Here is a 14581-nt window from a genome sequence, read left to right on the forward strand (position 1 = left end):
GTGTTCAGAAAACGCGTCTGTGTTTCAGAAGCGCGTTTATGTAGTCTATAAGCGCGTTTGTGTGTTAAAAGTGCGTTTGTGTGTTTAAATGCATGGTTTTAGTCTTCGAGGTCAAATCGACAGTTCTGTGATGAACATACGCTATCGATTGGATAAGCTGCTGAGAGGATACACTCAAGCAGGTCCTCTAGGAAGATTAGGATAGATCAAGACACTTTGTGATGAACAGGGAGCACCAGGATAGGCAGCACTTTGTGATGAACAGGGAGTGCGAATGTGAGTAACACTTTGTGATGAACAGGGAATGTCACACACGTAGTACTTTGTGATGAACAGGGAGCACTACTAGGGTAGATAGCAACACTTTGTGATGAACAGTGAGTGTCACTAGGATAGATAACCAGATGCATTTAGGTAGCAAGTAGCATTTTGTGATAAACAGTGAATGCCACGATAACTGACAAGATTGATTGTGTGACTGCAGGAGTATTTGCCGATGTTAGAGTCACGGGAGAGATTCCCGTCGACTCAGAGATTGCGACCAGAGTTGTCGATTTAGGACATGATTTCTATTAAGGAGATGGGTCTCACACATGTGCTCTATGTGCCTGAGTTTCGGGCAAACATGGGGTTGCTGACTGTGTTAGCTGAGAGATGGCACTCGGAGACGTGCACGTTTCACCTGCCGATGGGTGAGATGACAGTTACATTAGAGGATGTCTATAGGATACTGCATATCCCTATTGATGGAGAGTTGATTCCCTATGACCGTGACGGTGATAGGGAGGCATTGAGATGGGTGTTTCAGGATCCCGGTTTGGAGATGCGAGCAGGTCATGTAGCCTGGGATACCATGACTGCTATAGGTTTAGCATTGCCGGCAGTTATTGGGGGAGCCATCAGTGGGTATTTGTGTCCAGACAGGGCCACACGAGGATTGGTAGTGGGCTGGGGAGGGGCATTGGAGACGCTGATGACAGAGCACACTAGGTATGCATGGGGGCCATGTGTCCTGGCACATTTGTATTATGAGCTGCATCAGTTTGTGTACCACGGATCAGTGGGTTTGGGCTGCGGCGTGACTCTCTTGCAGGTGTGGGCTTATGAGCACCTTCCCATCACACGACCCATTCATTTCAGAGGCAGAGGACAGGGACGGAGCTTCGTGCACTTGTACGACATGATTACTTCCCAGCCTCGGATTGGTAGATTGGAGCATTGGAGGCGCGTCATAGATGACATAGACATGGTCATCTGGAGGCCGTACCTGGGGTGCGAGGAGTGGGAGGACGACGCATTGGAGCTACCATATGTTTTCAGGAGCAGGTATCTGATGGGGCGGACGCCCTATATTTTGGAGAGGCAGCTTGTTGATAGGGTGTGCAGGCAGTTTGGGCGGATCCAGCGGATGCCACGGGGCTCGGGCATGTATGCCCGTACGGTCAGAGATTAGGTGCAGTTTGGGCCGCTATTATCATATGATCAGGTGGTGACACAGCTAGCAGAGATGATGCCGATGCCCTGGGACATGTGGCCAGAGGTAGATGATGCAGGGATGGACGCAGAGTACTCTGCATATTGGGTAGAGCATCCGTTTCCCAGGTTGACAGATCCGGCAGAGCCACTGGAGGGAGAGGGTGGAGGAGATGATGATGATGGTGGAGGGGATGGAGGTAGGGGCCGACAGAGGTGGAGGGGAGTGGTGGGAGAGAGGCGGGTGGCACCTTGGAGGGAGGGAGGACAGGAGAGAGCAGCTCCGGTGGTGAGGGGTCGGGGTGGACTGCCCCTACAGGTGCCAGCAGCACAAGGTCCTAGAGCACAGGGACCTAGACAGGTGCAGGCAAAGGGACAGAGACAGGTACAGCCACAGGTACCTAGACAGGCATAGGGATAGGTGCAGGCAGAGGCACAGGGACAGGCACCTGTAGGGGAGGAGCCACAGGCAGAGGCTAAGAGCGGAGATTCTGAGGAGGATGAGGTGTTGAGGCTACGAGAGATCTGCCAGGGCCAGGCAAATGAGATTGAGGATTTGGTGCGGGAGAGAGATCACCTCAGGATCAGGGTCAGAGACACAGAGCTGGAGAGGGATCAGGCCATCTAGAGATACATAGAGGCCGAGACAGCTCTGAGGGCAGGGAGGCGGGCAGCAGAGGATGCAGGGGCAGGCTACGCATATGTCTTGCGAGCCAGAGAGGAGATCGCCTACTGGAGGGATCTATACTATGCAGCCGTGCCAGCAGATCAGCAGGCTAGGAGCTTCCATAGATCGTCGCGCACAGCGACGGCTATGGGAGGGAGTCGCAGGAGACAGGCATCCAGCGGTGGGGTCATGGGGCCTCCACCACCACCAGAGAGACAAGGGGATCCTAGGGCGGGACCATCTACAGCTCAGACTCCGTCGAGGCCAGGCAGCTCCGAGGGAGGGAGTTCATCATAGCCTTAGAGGGCTCCCCATTGTATCAGTATATGTACCATTGTTATATTGTAGACACCTGCGGGTGATTCTTTTGTAGCCATATGATTCTTTTGACATCATTGTATCATGACACTTTTGATTATATATGAGATGATTCATTTTGCGGCAGCTATATGCATGTGTACCTTATGTGATGAAATGTTCTTATGTGATGCATGTTTTATGATATGGATGCTTATATGATGCAATGCAATATATTTTTGTTCTTTTATGTTTTATATGTGTATGCATGATGCAAATGTGAATGTATATAATGCAAATGAATATGATAATGCAAATGATTATTTACATAATGAAAATGTGAGATGTGCTAACATGTGTTGTATGCAGGATGTGATGCAATTGTGATATCTATATGTATGTATGAAATGCTTATATGTGGTGATGCAAATGCAAATGTTTTTGGTGTGTCATTATACTCAGTCATGTGATAGCGGGCTACGCAGACTCGAGAAGGACAATGGAAGTCAATCAAGAAAGGGGGATGGAAGACAGAAGATATGAACGTGAAAGAGCTTCTTGTGCGTTATCATCATTGAGCTTATTATGGCAAAATAGGTTATGACAATCGAGGCATTTGTTCGACCCAGAAAGTCATTGTACCTGTTTGCATGGAGATAACACAGTCACAAACAAGGAATGCCCTAGTTCATACTAGACTCACAGTGTCCTCATATCCTTGGACAAGTCATAGCATTACTAAAAGACAATCCACAGACAGCAAATGCAAATAGGTGACGATACCCCATCCTCGCCTTTCTAGTCAAAGACATCCTGGAGATAGAATCTCTAGTCAAAGACATCCTGGAAAAGCTAAAAGACATGTCACCAAAAAGATAAAATCAAAAGAAAACCAAGACTCGACACCAACATCCACTGTAGTCCTCAAGTTTAGTGTCTCTTGTCACTTGTTTAAGTCTTATTCGATTGTGGTCACAATGTTTACTTTCACAAAAAGGATAGATAGCATTGAACCATATGTTGTCTGAGTCTGTTGAAAGATTTGATTTTGTTGAAGCTCATTGTTGCTGCTGTGTCTCATTTGAAACTGACTGAATCCATGAAACTGATACTTTATTGTGGAGAAGATGGAACTTTATTGCAGATCTGTGATGCAAATGTTGCTTTATTGCGGATTGTGCGCGAATAGACTGAAGGAAGCTGGAAGAAACTGTACTCCTCGAAACATGTGATGTTCTCAGTTCCACACCCATCACTAGACGTAGGATTTTGCCTTAGCCACAGATAGGATCTGATTTATTATGGATGGAAAGGGAGTGAAAAGGGAGGGTTATGGATGGCTAACCAATCTTAGGTAGATCAATAACAAGCCATGATGGGAATGGGTAAGTTTATTGTGAGCGAATAAGTTGTGAGTGTGTGCAAAGTGAAAGATGAAAGAGAATCCTGAAAGAGGGAGGAGCAAGGTCTCTACGCATGGCGCTGGTGACCCAGTTTTCACCATGGTACTTGCCCAGGGTGCCACCGAAGTGGTTTTCACCGTTGGACGAAATTATTTCTCTTTACTTTTTTTGGATTTTTCAATTTTTTTTTGTTGTCACAAGGCGCCTGTTTGCCAGGTTTTCACCATGTAACGATTTTTTTTGTTTTATAATTTTTTTTGTATTTTTGAATTAGGATGTTCCGAAGAGCTTATGTGTAGAACCTGCGAAGATGCATGCTGTTGATAGGATCCTCCAAGGGTTCACCTTCTATAGTTGAGAGCTGATATGCCCCAGATCCATATACTACTGTGATGATGTAAGGACCAAGCTAGTTGGGTTCAAATTTGCCCTTCTTATCTCTGTCTTGCTGATTCTTGGGGTTCTCTCTGAGGACTAAGTCACCTACCTCAAATGTGCGAGGCTTGACCTTGTGATTGTAACTGCGACTCATTCTTTGTTGGTAAGCCTTGAGATGATTAAAAGCAGTGTGCCTTCGTTCCTCCAGCAGTTCTAGTTCTTGTAAGCGAGAGACCCTGTAGTCTTCATCGTTGATTATGTTTCTTAAGGAGACCCGTAAAGAAGGTAGCTCGACCTCAATAGGCAAGATAGCTTCAGCGTCGTAGACAAGTGAGTAGGGTGTAGCGCCTGTAGGTGTGCGGACACTGGTACGATAGGCCCAAAGTGCGGGATTGAGTTGGACATGCCAGTTACGGCCAGCATCGTCGACTGTCTTTTTAAGGATTTTGAGAATTGTTTTATTAGACACCTCAGCTTGGACATTACCTTGGGGGTAATATGGTGTGGAGAAACGATGAGAGATATGGAAGCGCTCACAGAGTTCACGAACATCCTGATTCTTGAAAGGACGCCCGTTATCGGTAATAATGGAAGTAGGAATCCCGTATCAGCAAATGATGTAGTTCAAAATGAAGGTAGCAATTTGTTTCCCAGTAACTTGTGTGAGAGGCACGGCTTCAATCCACTTTGTGAAATACTCTATGGCTGTCATAATGAATTTATGTCCATTGGAAGAAGGAAGGTGAATCTTGCCTATGAGATCGAGTCCCCACTGACAAAAGGGCCAAGGAGATGCAAGTGGCTGTAGTTCCTGTGCTGGTGCATGTATAAGGTCTCCATGAATTTGACACTGCTTACACTTCTTGACAAATTGATATGTATCTTTTTCCATAGTAGGCCAGTAGTATCCAGTCCTGATGAGTTTCTTGGCCAAGGTAGGACCACTAGTATGCGGACCACATATCCCTTCGTGCACTTCTCGTAACGCAATCTGAGCTTCGTCACTCTCTAAACATCTAAGAAGGGTGCCATCTAGACCTCGTCGGTATAGGATATCAACTAGGATAACGTATCGGGAGGATTGGCGAATGAAAGTGCAGCGTTGGTTGTTCGATAGATCGGGAGGTAAGATATTGTCATGAAGGTATGTGAATATGGAACCATATAACTGGGATTCAGGACCAACAACACATATCATTTCTGTAGGAGTGATCTCATATGAAGGAATCAGCAGGTTGTCTACCAGGAACTCATAGCAGGTCTCATTTTGCGGTAGATCAATGAGCGAAGCAATTGTAGCCATGGCATCAGCAGCACGATTCTGTTCTCTTGGTATCTGCTCAAACTCTATCTTTGCAAAGTGTTGTTTCAGATCATCTACCAGTTGTTTATAAGGCATTAGCTTTTCATCTTTTGTTTGATAATCATCAGTTGCTTGACGGATGACAAGTTGAGAATCCCCAAAAACACGAAGTTCTTGGATCTTCCATTGAACTGCAATTCTTAACCCAGTTGTTAATGCCTCATATTCCGCTATATTGTTGGTGCAAGGAAATGACAAACGGTATGATTTTGGTATAGAATCGCCTTGAGGAGTTATAAAGAGTATACCCACTCCTGCCCCATGCTGTGTGTATGAGCCGTCAAAGTATAGTTGCCATGGCTTTGTAGGTGATATTGTTAGAATGGACTCATCTAGAAATTCTGACTGTAGAGGAACATCATCTATCATGGGAGCATCTGCCAGTTGATCTGCGATGGCTTGTCCTTTTATGGCTTTTCTGTCCATGTATTCAATGTCGAATTCACTCAAAATCATTACCCACTTGGCCAGCCGCCCAGTAAGTGTAGCTTTGTTGAGAAGATATTTTAGTGGATCAATTCTGGCAATCAACTTAGTCTTGTGAGTGAGCATATAATGTCGTAATTTTTGTGAAGCGAAGACCACAGCGAGACATGCATGCTTGATTGGTGTGTAGTTCAGCTCATATCCCACCAATGTGCGACTGATATAGTAGACTGCTTTTTCCTTGCCGTCAAGTATTTGCTGTGCTAGGAGTGCCCCCAGTGCTGTTGGAGTAGCTGATATGTAAAGTAGCAATGGTTGATCTGGGATTGGTGGCATCAAAACTGGCAGGTTCAAAAGATAGTCTTTGAGCGCCTGAAAAGCCTGTTGACAGTTCTCATCCCATTTGAACTTGATGTTTTTGTGTAGCAGGTGCTGAAAAGGGTTACACTTATCTGCAAGTTGTGCTATGAATCTTCGTATGGATTGGAGTCTCCCTTGTAGAGATCAAAGTTGACTGATATTCTTGGGTGGCGGCATGTCCAAGATAGCCTTGACTTTTGCTGGATCAGCTTCTATTCCTCTTTTAGACACAATGAATCCTAGGAGCTTCCCGGAGGTTACTCCAAAGACACATTTCTTTGGGTTTAATCTTACCTTGTATTTTTCCAGCCTATCAAAAGCAACTGAAAGTATGTCCAAGTGTGTATTTCTGTCTATTGATTTAACCAAAAGGTCGTCAACATAATCTTCCATCGTTACATGCATGAGATCATGAAAGATAGTGGCCATCGCTCTTTGATAAGTGGCGCCTGCATTTTTCAACCCAAAGGGCATGACATTCCAATAGAAGGTTCCCCATGGACAAGTAAATGATGTTTTATGTTGATCTTCAGGCGCAATCCTGATTTGATTATATCCAGAAAATCCGTCCATTAAGGATAACATCTCATGGCCTGCTGTGAGATCAACAATTAAATCAATGTTGGGTAATGGGAAATCGTCCTTTGGACAAGCCTTGTTGATATCCCTGAAGTCTGTACATATTCGGATGCTGCGATCTGGTTTGCTAACAGGTACTAAGTTGGAAATCCATTCGGGATAATCAATTGGGCGTATGAATCCGACATCCAGTAATTTCTCCAGCTCTGCCTTGACTAATAATGCCACTTGTGGGTGCATTTTCCTCAATTTTTGTTTTACTGGTTTTGCACCCGGTTTGACTGTTAAATGATGCATTACTAAATCGGGGTCTAGCCCAGGCATATCAGCATAAGACCATGCGAAGTTGATTTGTCATTCCTTAAAGAAGCTTATGAATTTTGCTTTCTCGGCCTCTGTCAATGATTGAGCCAAAAATATGTTGTGTGGAACCTCTGCTGTACCAATGTTTGTCTTTATAGTCTCCTCTACCAACATGGATGATTTTTCCTCGTATGATGCTGGGAGAATGTCAAGCCTTCCATCTTCGGGCGCCTCAGAGAGGTTTTCACCCTTAGATACGTCCTTTCTTTTTACTTTTTTAGAGTCAGATAGTGCCACAGTGTGGTTTTCACCATAAGACCCTTGTTTTGTTTTTATTTTCACATTTTTGCGACTAGAAGGCCCGACACCCTCACCAAAGTATGCCATGTTATTAAGCTCTATGGCATATCCTGCTTTGTGGTCTCCAAGAGGAAGATCATCGCGAATGCCAAGATAATCGACAATAGCTTCGTCATTTTGAAATGTATCAAGCTGTGCTGGTCCATCCTGATCCCAGTCAATGAGTTGGGGGTGAACGAGGGAAAGGTCTTTAGTGTTTTCAGAGTTCGCAAGGCTAATAGTGAAGATGTGTTTATATTCAAGTATGTCAAGGTAATCGTCGAGGTCATCGATGGCACTCTCCTCATCAGTTTCAATCGTGAGCGAATCCAAATTGTCATCACTAGTAGAGCCTTCTGGGACAGGTGTCCTCATCCTATGTGATTTTGACCTAGGACCTTGAAACGAAGCTTGTGCGGGATCCTTATGGGTTGGTTCTTGACCAACTCTGAACTTTTTGTAAAATTCCTCCTCCTCTGTGGGTTCATCTGGCTCTCTGAATGTTTCAGTGAGCTCATAGTCACTGGAGGATTTGTCTGAACCCCATTCCCACTCATTGGAATCTGTGGAATAGTAATCTTCTTGTTGAACTTCGGCAACTTTAATTCGCCATACCTCTTTTGTTCTTTTATTTTGTAGTCTGGGATTTAGAAAACCAAGCCCCTTGGAGCGTTCTCTTCTTGTAGTTAGCTCAGGTTGCAAGGGCTCCATGACACCTTCTTTGCGTAGTCCGAGAGGGCTTTTTCCATCATACCCAAATCTTTGCAAAATTTTGAAGCCTTTGCCATAGTTCTCACAGGGTATAATAATCTGATCATGTGTGTCCTCTTCAACATCCTTATAGAGCATTTTATACAAATTTTCTTCTTCTAGTTCACCCCATTTTTGAAAGATGGTAGGATCCCATTTGAGCATCATGATAGAGATTTGCTTGTTAGGATGTGGCCTCCCATATTCCTTGGGAGAGGTCATGACTTGTCGTAAAAACATTGTTTGTTTCAAAGTGTATTCTCCCATGCCTTTGTCTTGAAACTTACCTCTAAGTTCACCTTGTTTGGATGTCGAGGGCTTTAATGACTCAGGATCAATATATGCTGAAGAAGGAGTAGCCTCACGATTGCTGGGAATGATAATCTCAGTATGTGATCTCAAGTTATTACAATATATGAATGGATTTGGATCACCATTGACCGTTACCTCGATTCCATTATGAGGAAAATTTATGCACTAATGGTATGTTGATGGGACTGCCCTCATTTCATGAATCCACAGACGTCCTAGCAATATGTTGTACGTGAGGTCTAGATCCAGGACTTGACAAACCACGTCCTTTGTGACTGGCCCTATTCTTAGTGGTAATATGACCGTGCCCTTGGATGAACGCTCTTCATCATCATAAGCCTTAATAGTGATTTGGTTTGTAGAATTTACAGCTTTGTCAGAATATCCCAATTGTCTGATGGTGCTCAATGTACAAATATTAAGACCTACTCCTCCATCTATCAGGACTCATTTTATTCGGTGTTTATGTATGAAGGCTTCAATGTGTAGAGGTGCATTATGAGGCTGACTTATGGAGGCGTCATCGGCTTCTGTGAATGTGAGGGAGTGCGGAACGGATAAATATCCCACCATGGCTTGAAACTGGTCCACGTTTAGATCAGTAGGGATGGCAGTATCTCTCAAGGTTTTGTCAAGGATAGCTTTATGTGCAGGAGATATACGTAAGAGCTCAAGAATAGATATGAGCGCAGGTGTCTTCCCTAGTTGTTCTACAAGGTCGTACTCAGGTTTGGTTGATGAAAGATTGGTATTCTTAGTAGAGGCACCTGGCAATGTAATCTTACCTCGACGGGTTGTAACATGACATTCAGAGGTAGATGCGGACGAAGATCCCACACCTTTTAGGACAATTTTGGGTCTTTGAGAAGGATTCTCAGGATTTTTGTTTTTGATAGTGATGGTAGAAATATGATTGTCCATTGAGATGTGATTGATAGTAGAATCATAATTGTAAGGTGCTCTAGTGTAATTGGCTTGATCATCTATGACTTTGCCTTTTCCCTTGTCATGTTTTGGGAATGGTTCCTTAAACACCTCATGCTCTTGGTTAGATGAATGTCCCTCAATCTCAATATCTCCTCTGTCAATGAGATCTTGTACAATGTTTTTCAATCGATGGCAATTACTTGTCTTGTGACCCTTGCTCTTATGAAATTCGCAAAACTCATCATCATTCCACCAATTCGGTTTGACCTTTGGTTCATATGGAGGAAAGTCTGGGACTGTGATCACTTTGTTCGCTACAAGCTTTTTGAATACTGATTCAAGTGGTTCTCCCAATGGAGTGTACTTCCTTCGTGGTTTGGAAGCTGTTTGATTGTTCACTTGGTTGTTGGTAGAACTTGATCCAGAAAAGACGAACTTTGGTCTCACTGTATTGGCATCAACAACACCATCATTAACCGTGTTCTTGTTCTTGTTCCAAAATTTTGGTTTGTCCTTTCCTTTGAAGTCCTCTTTGTTTTCTTTGAATAGTTTGATAACTCCTTGTTCAATTAAGACTTTTTCTGTTGTGAGGCCCTTTTCAATGACATCCCTGAATGTAGACAAACAAGCTTTTCTGAGATCATAGCCAATAGCTTTATTAACGTTTTATGTGAACATCTCCACCATTTGTTTTTGCGGGATCTCACAAGAGCATCTGCTAGCTAAGTTTCTCCATCTCTGTAAAAATGTTGCGAAAGATTCTCCTTCCTTTTGTTTCGTATTGCACAAGGTAGTAACTGAGACATCTGTTTCAATGTTGTAAGAGAAATGTTGAATGAATGCCTCTGCCAAGTCGCCCCATGACTTAATACCGGGAGGTAATTGAGAAAACCATTCCATCGCTTGATCTCCTAAGCTCTGTGGGAACAACCTCATTAAGTATGTTTCTTCTGCAGCTACCTCAATGCAAGCTGTGAAGAATTGTCTTATATGTGCCTTGGGGTCTCCTCTCCCTCTATATTTGTCAAATTTTGGTGTTACAAAGTGCGGAGGAAACGGAGGCATTGGAATGCTCTTATCGAAGGGATAGGGGCATATATCTCTCATAGTATATGTGGGTTTTGATGTGCCCATGTCTTCCACTTTCTTTTGTAGATCCCTAATTTGTTGCTCCAAATTATTTTTGGGAGGAGATGGATTTCTTGTAGCATATCCCATGTTTGAAACACCCATTTGAGGAGGAGCTTGCTGCATATATGGATGATACTGATCGTAGACATGTCCATATGGAGGTCTATCTTGTCACTTGTTTAAGTCTTATTCGATTGTGGTCACAATGTTTACTTTCACAAAAAGGATAGATAGCACTGAACCATATGTTGTCTGAGTCTGTTGAAAGATTTGATTTTGTTGAAGCTCATTGTTGCTGCTGTGTCTCATTTGAAACTGACTGAATCCATGAAAATGATAACCCCTTCCTGCAAGCACACAAGTTAGGTAAATTTTTAGAAAACCCAAAAAGACTTTGTGAAAAGGGGCCTTCAACAAAAACGTATTTGCCTCCAAAGCAAGCTGCACAAACCAGGTTAGCTAGATCTGCAAAGGTTAGCCGAAAATAAACCAGATCTAAAACCCTAAGTTCAAAATCCGAAAACCCGAATCAAAGAAACTTGAAAAATTTGCAAAACAGAAAGCACAGACGCCTTTATACCAGACACAGACGCGTCTGAACTACACAGACGCGGTTCTGTAGTTCACAGACGCGATCAAAGGTCACAGACGCGACTCCCGAGCGCAGACGCGATAAGATCAGTCATAGACGCGATTAAAATTCTCAGACGCAATTCCAGAAACCTGCAAAAATAAAAATATGGCAAAAACACAGGCGCGATTCACGATATGACAGATGCTTCTGAAACACAAAAACGTGATCCGAACACTCGCAGACGCGGAAAAAAAACCTAAAATGTCGTCGAAATCATTCGATCTGCAACTTCAAAAATGCAAAATCTGCAACAAAAATGTTAAATGCAAAGGGACAAGGGTCCCACCGGGCGTGCCAAAATGTATATGGTGAAAATGGATAACAATAACAACAATATTGAAAGACTAAAATGGATTCAACCACTAAACCCTAGCCTAACAATGAACAAAGATCCACCATAACATATGAAGATAACCTAAGACAATGCAAAATAACTCAAAATCATAAAGATTATACCCTCACATGTCCAATAAGGTTTTGATCTCCATTCTTCCTATCTCCATTGATCTTGTTTGATATGCTTGCTCTCAGATTTTTGTATGCACAAGAGCTCAATAAAGAACGGAATGTGGTTGCAAGTGGAATTGTAGTGTAGCCAAGTACTCCAAAATCAGTCATTAGGATGTGTCATTAGGGTTTGACAATGAAGAAAGCATCTCCTTAAATAGAAGACACAATATGAAATGGAGGGTTAAGATTGAGAGGTGTAAAAAGAGAGGTCGGCTAGGATTAGAGGGTAGGTAAAAGAAATACCAAAATAATGAAAGAGGTAGGTAGTGTAGGAAATAAGAGATGAATGACATGTGTCATGTGTAGAAAAAGATAATGAATTAATTAAATAAATAAAAATTTATTTAATTAATAGAAGAAGTAGGACAATTAAATAAATAAAATATTTATTTAATTTAGGAAAGGGATAATTTAAATAAATAAATGTATTTATTTAAATGAGAAATAAGGCTAGAAGAGGATAAATGAATTAATTAAATAAATAAAGATTTATTTAATTAATAGAAGAATTAAGCTTAGATAATTAAATAAATAAAATATTTATTTAATTAGACATGACAATTTTAGGTGTCTACAGTTCTCTATACTTTCCTTGTCATCTACAGATAGTGTGTTGTATATTTTGTTGATGTTCTTTAGCTTACCATCCTCTATAATTTCATTAAGAAGTTTGTCTAGTGGGGCAATATCTTGTTTCATCTTCTTCTTCTTAGGAGTCATTTTCTTTGCTGGAGGCCTTACTGCCTGTTGTTTTTGTCTGGTTCTTTTTGGTGTAGGAGAGGGTGCCAGTGTGGGTTTTCTTTTCCTTTCTACCCTTTTAAATACTACTGGTATATCGCTCTCAGAAGAAGTTCCAACCAGTGAAAGATGAGTTTTCAGTTGAAGTGCTTCCAACTCACTTTCACTTATACCAGTTTGTCTCAAAACATCTTCCTGAATTTCCTTTTCCTGTCGGGATCCTTTCCTTACTTTTTCTTCAACTCTCTTAACCCTTTTTCTTGATTGAATTCCACTTTATATTGTTTCAACATTTCTAAAAACTTCCTCAATAGGTTCCTTGGGTGCTTCAAGGAGGGCTTTTGCATAAGTTTCAATAATATTGTCATCTGTTTCATAGCCCATTTTAGTTACCCAGATAGTTCTAGGGATAACTGCCTCCATCCCAATTTCATCTTTCTTGATTACAAAACAAATTTCATTCTGATATTTATCCACAATAGCTTGTGATAGTCTCACTCTAGTTTTCATTCGAGCCTTCAATGCCTAAAAATTTTCATTTAAGTTTTTATCATGGTTTTCTCCCATATTGTTCAATAGATCCAATAGTTGTTTTCCTATCGGTATATCAAAGCCAAAATCTCTTGCACTAATACCAGGTACTTGTTTATTTGTGTACAACATTAGACAAACAAGCAAGTTTCCAAATATGAATATTCCTTTCTTATCTCTTCTAATCTTCCCTAGATTGTCTATCAATTCATCTTTGAGCCATTCATATATATCTATTCTTGCATTATCATTAACCATATCATAGGCACTTTTGATGCATAGGCTAGAAACTGAGTTCAACCTATTTGCATGTGTAGCTTTATAACCTAAGATCGTATTGATAAATCTAACATTGATGTCTTTTACATCGTTTACCCTTAGAGACCTTTTATCAAATGTTGCACTGGTTAGGTTTATCACTGTGTCATTTGAGACCTTCTTTGTTTTGTCAGGTCTGTTACTGGTGGAAGGTAACCCTATTACAGCTTTTGCCACTTCTTTTGTGATTTTATGAATTGAATCCAGGACACTAAGGATTTTAGTAAAACCTAGGCTTTCCACTATCCTATGTTCAGGCTTGATATTTCCATATTTATCACAAATCACAGTCCTATACATATTCTTGATCCCATCATCACCTAATTCCTCAATATGACAATGTATATACATCCTAGGGTCTTCAACATATACTACTCCCTTAGTAATTTGAGAAAATGCACCTATGCTATCATCTTTCTTTGCAATTTTGGGAGCCAGTTGGAATACAAGTCTAGGGTGCTTAACAACCTCAACAATAGTAGGGTTTGCAATAAGTTCAAGAGTGGATGAAGATGTAATAGCTATAAATACCTCAATCTTCCTTAAGGATGAATGATTTGATGGATTGCTTCACTTCTTCGCTTAGAATGCCTTCGCTTGGGAATTTTCGCGCTCTCGAAGATTTGAATGCTCAGTGAATGAAAAAAGAGCCAAAACACTTGCTTTATAATGTTATTTTCTCCAACTACCACATTTAATGCTCATCGATTAAGTCACAACTTAACTCATATGCCGATATAGAAGTAATTTCAACTTCTTACCATCAACCGAGGGAATAATAGCATGTTTTTCATTTTGTTGCTAAACCCTCAAAATATTTTCCTTCAGTTAGATGAAGAGTCTCCTATCGATGGAGTGTTACTCTGTTCTGCTGGTGGAGGAGTATTCCCATCAACATTCTAATCTGACTTTCTGATCCATTGTTTTGAGAATTCTTGCTTTACCTCTTCAACCTTTTCTTTACTTTTCAAATTGGGACCTTTGTTATTTGCCAGCGATGCCTTACTTCTACAAAATTTAGCAATATGTCCAATCTTGTTAGAGGCATAACAAGTCACATTGTTCTTCTGAATAGCTTTCTCATATCCTATGCCGGTATGTGTTCTGCATTGATTAGATAAGTGTCCAAATCTTCCACAAAT

Source organism: Cryptomeria japonica, chromosome 10 (assembly GCF_030272615.1).
Source record: "Cryptomeria japonica chromosome 10, Sugi_1.0, whole genome shotgun sequence".
In the NCBI taxonomy this organism is placed as follows: domain Eukaryota; kingdom Viridiplantae; phylum Streptophyta; class Pinopsida; order Cupressales; family Cupressaceae; genus Cryptomeria; species Cryptomeria japonica.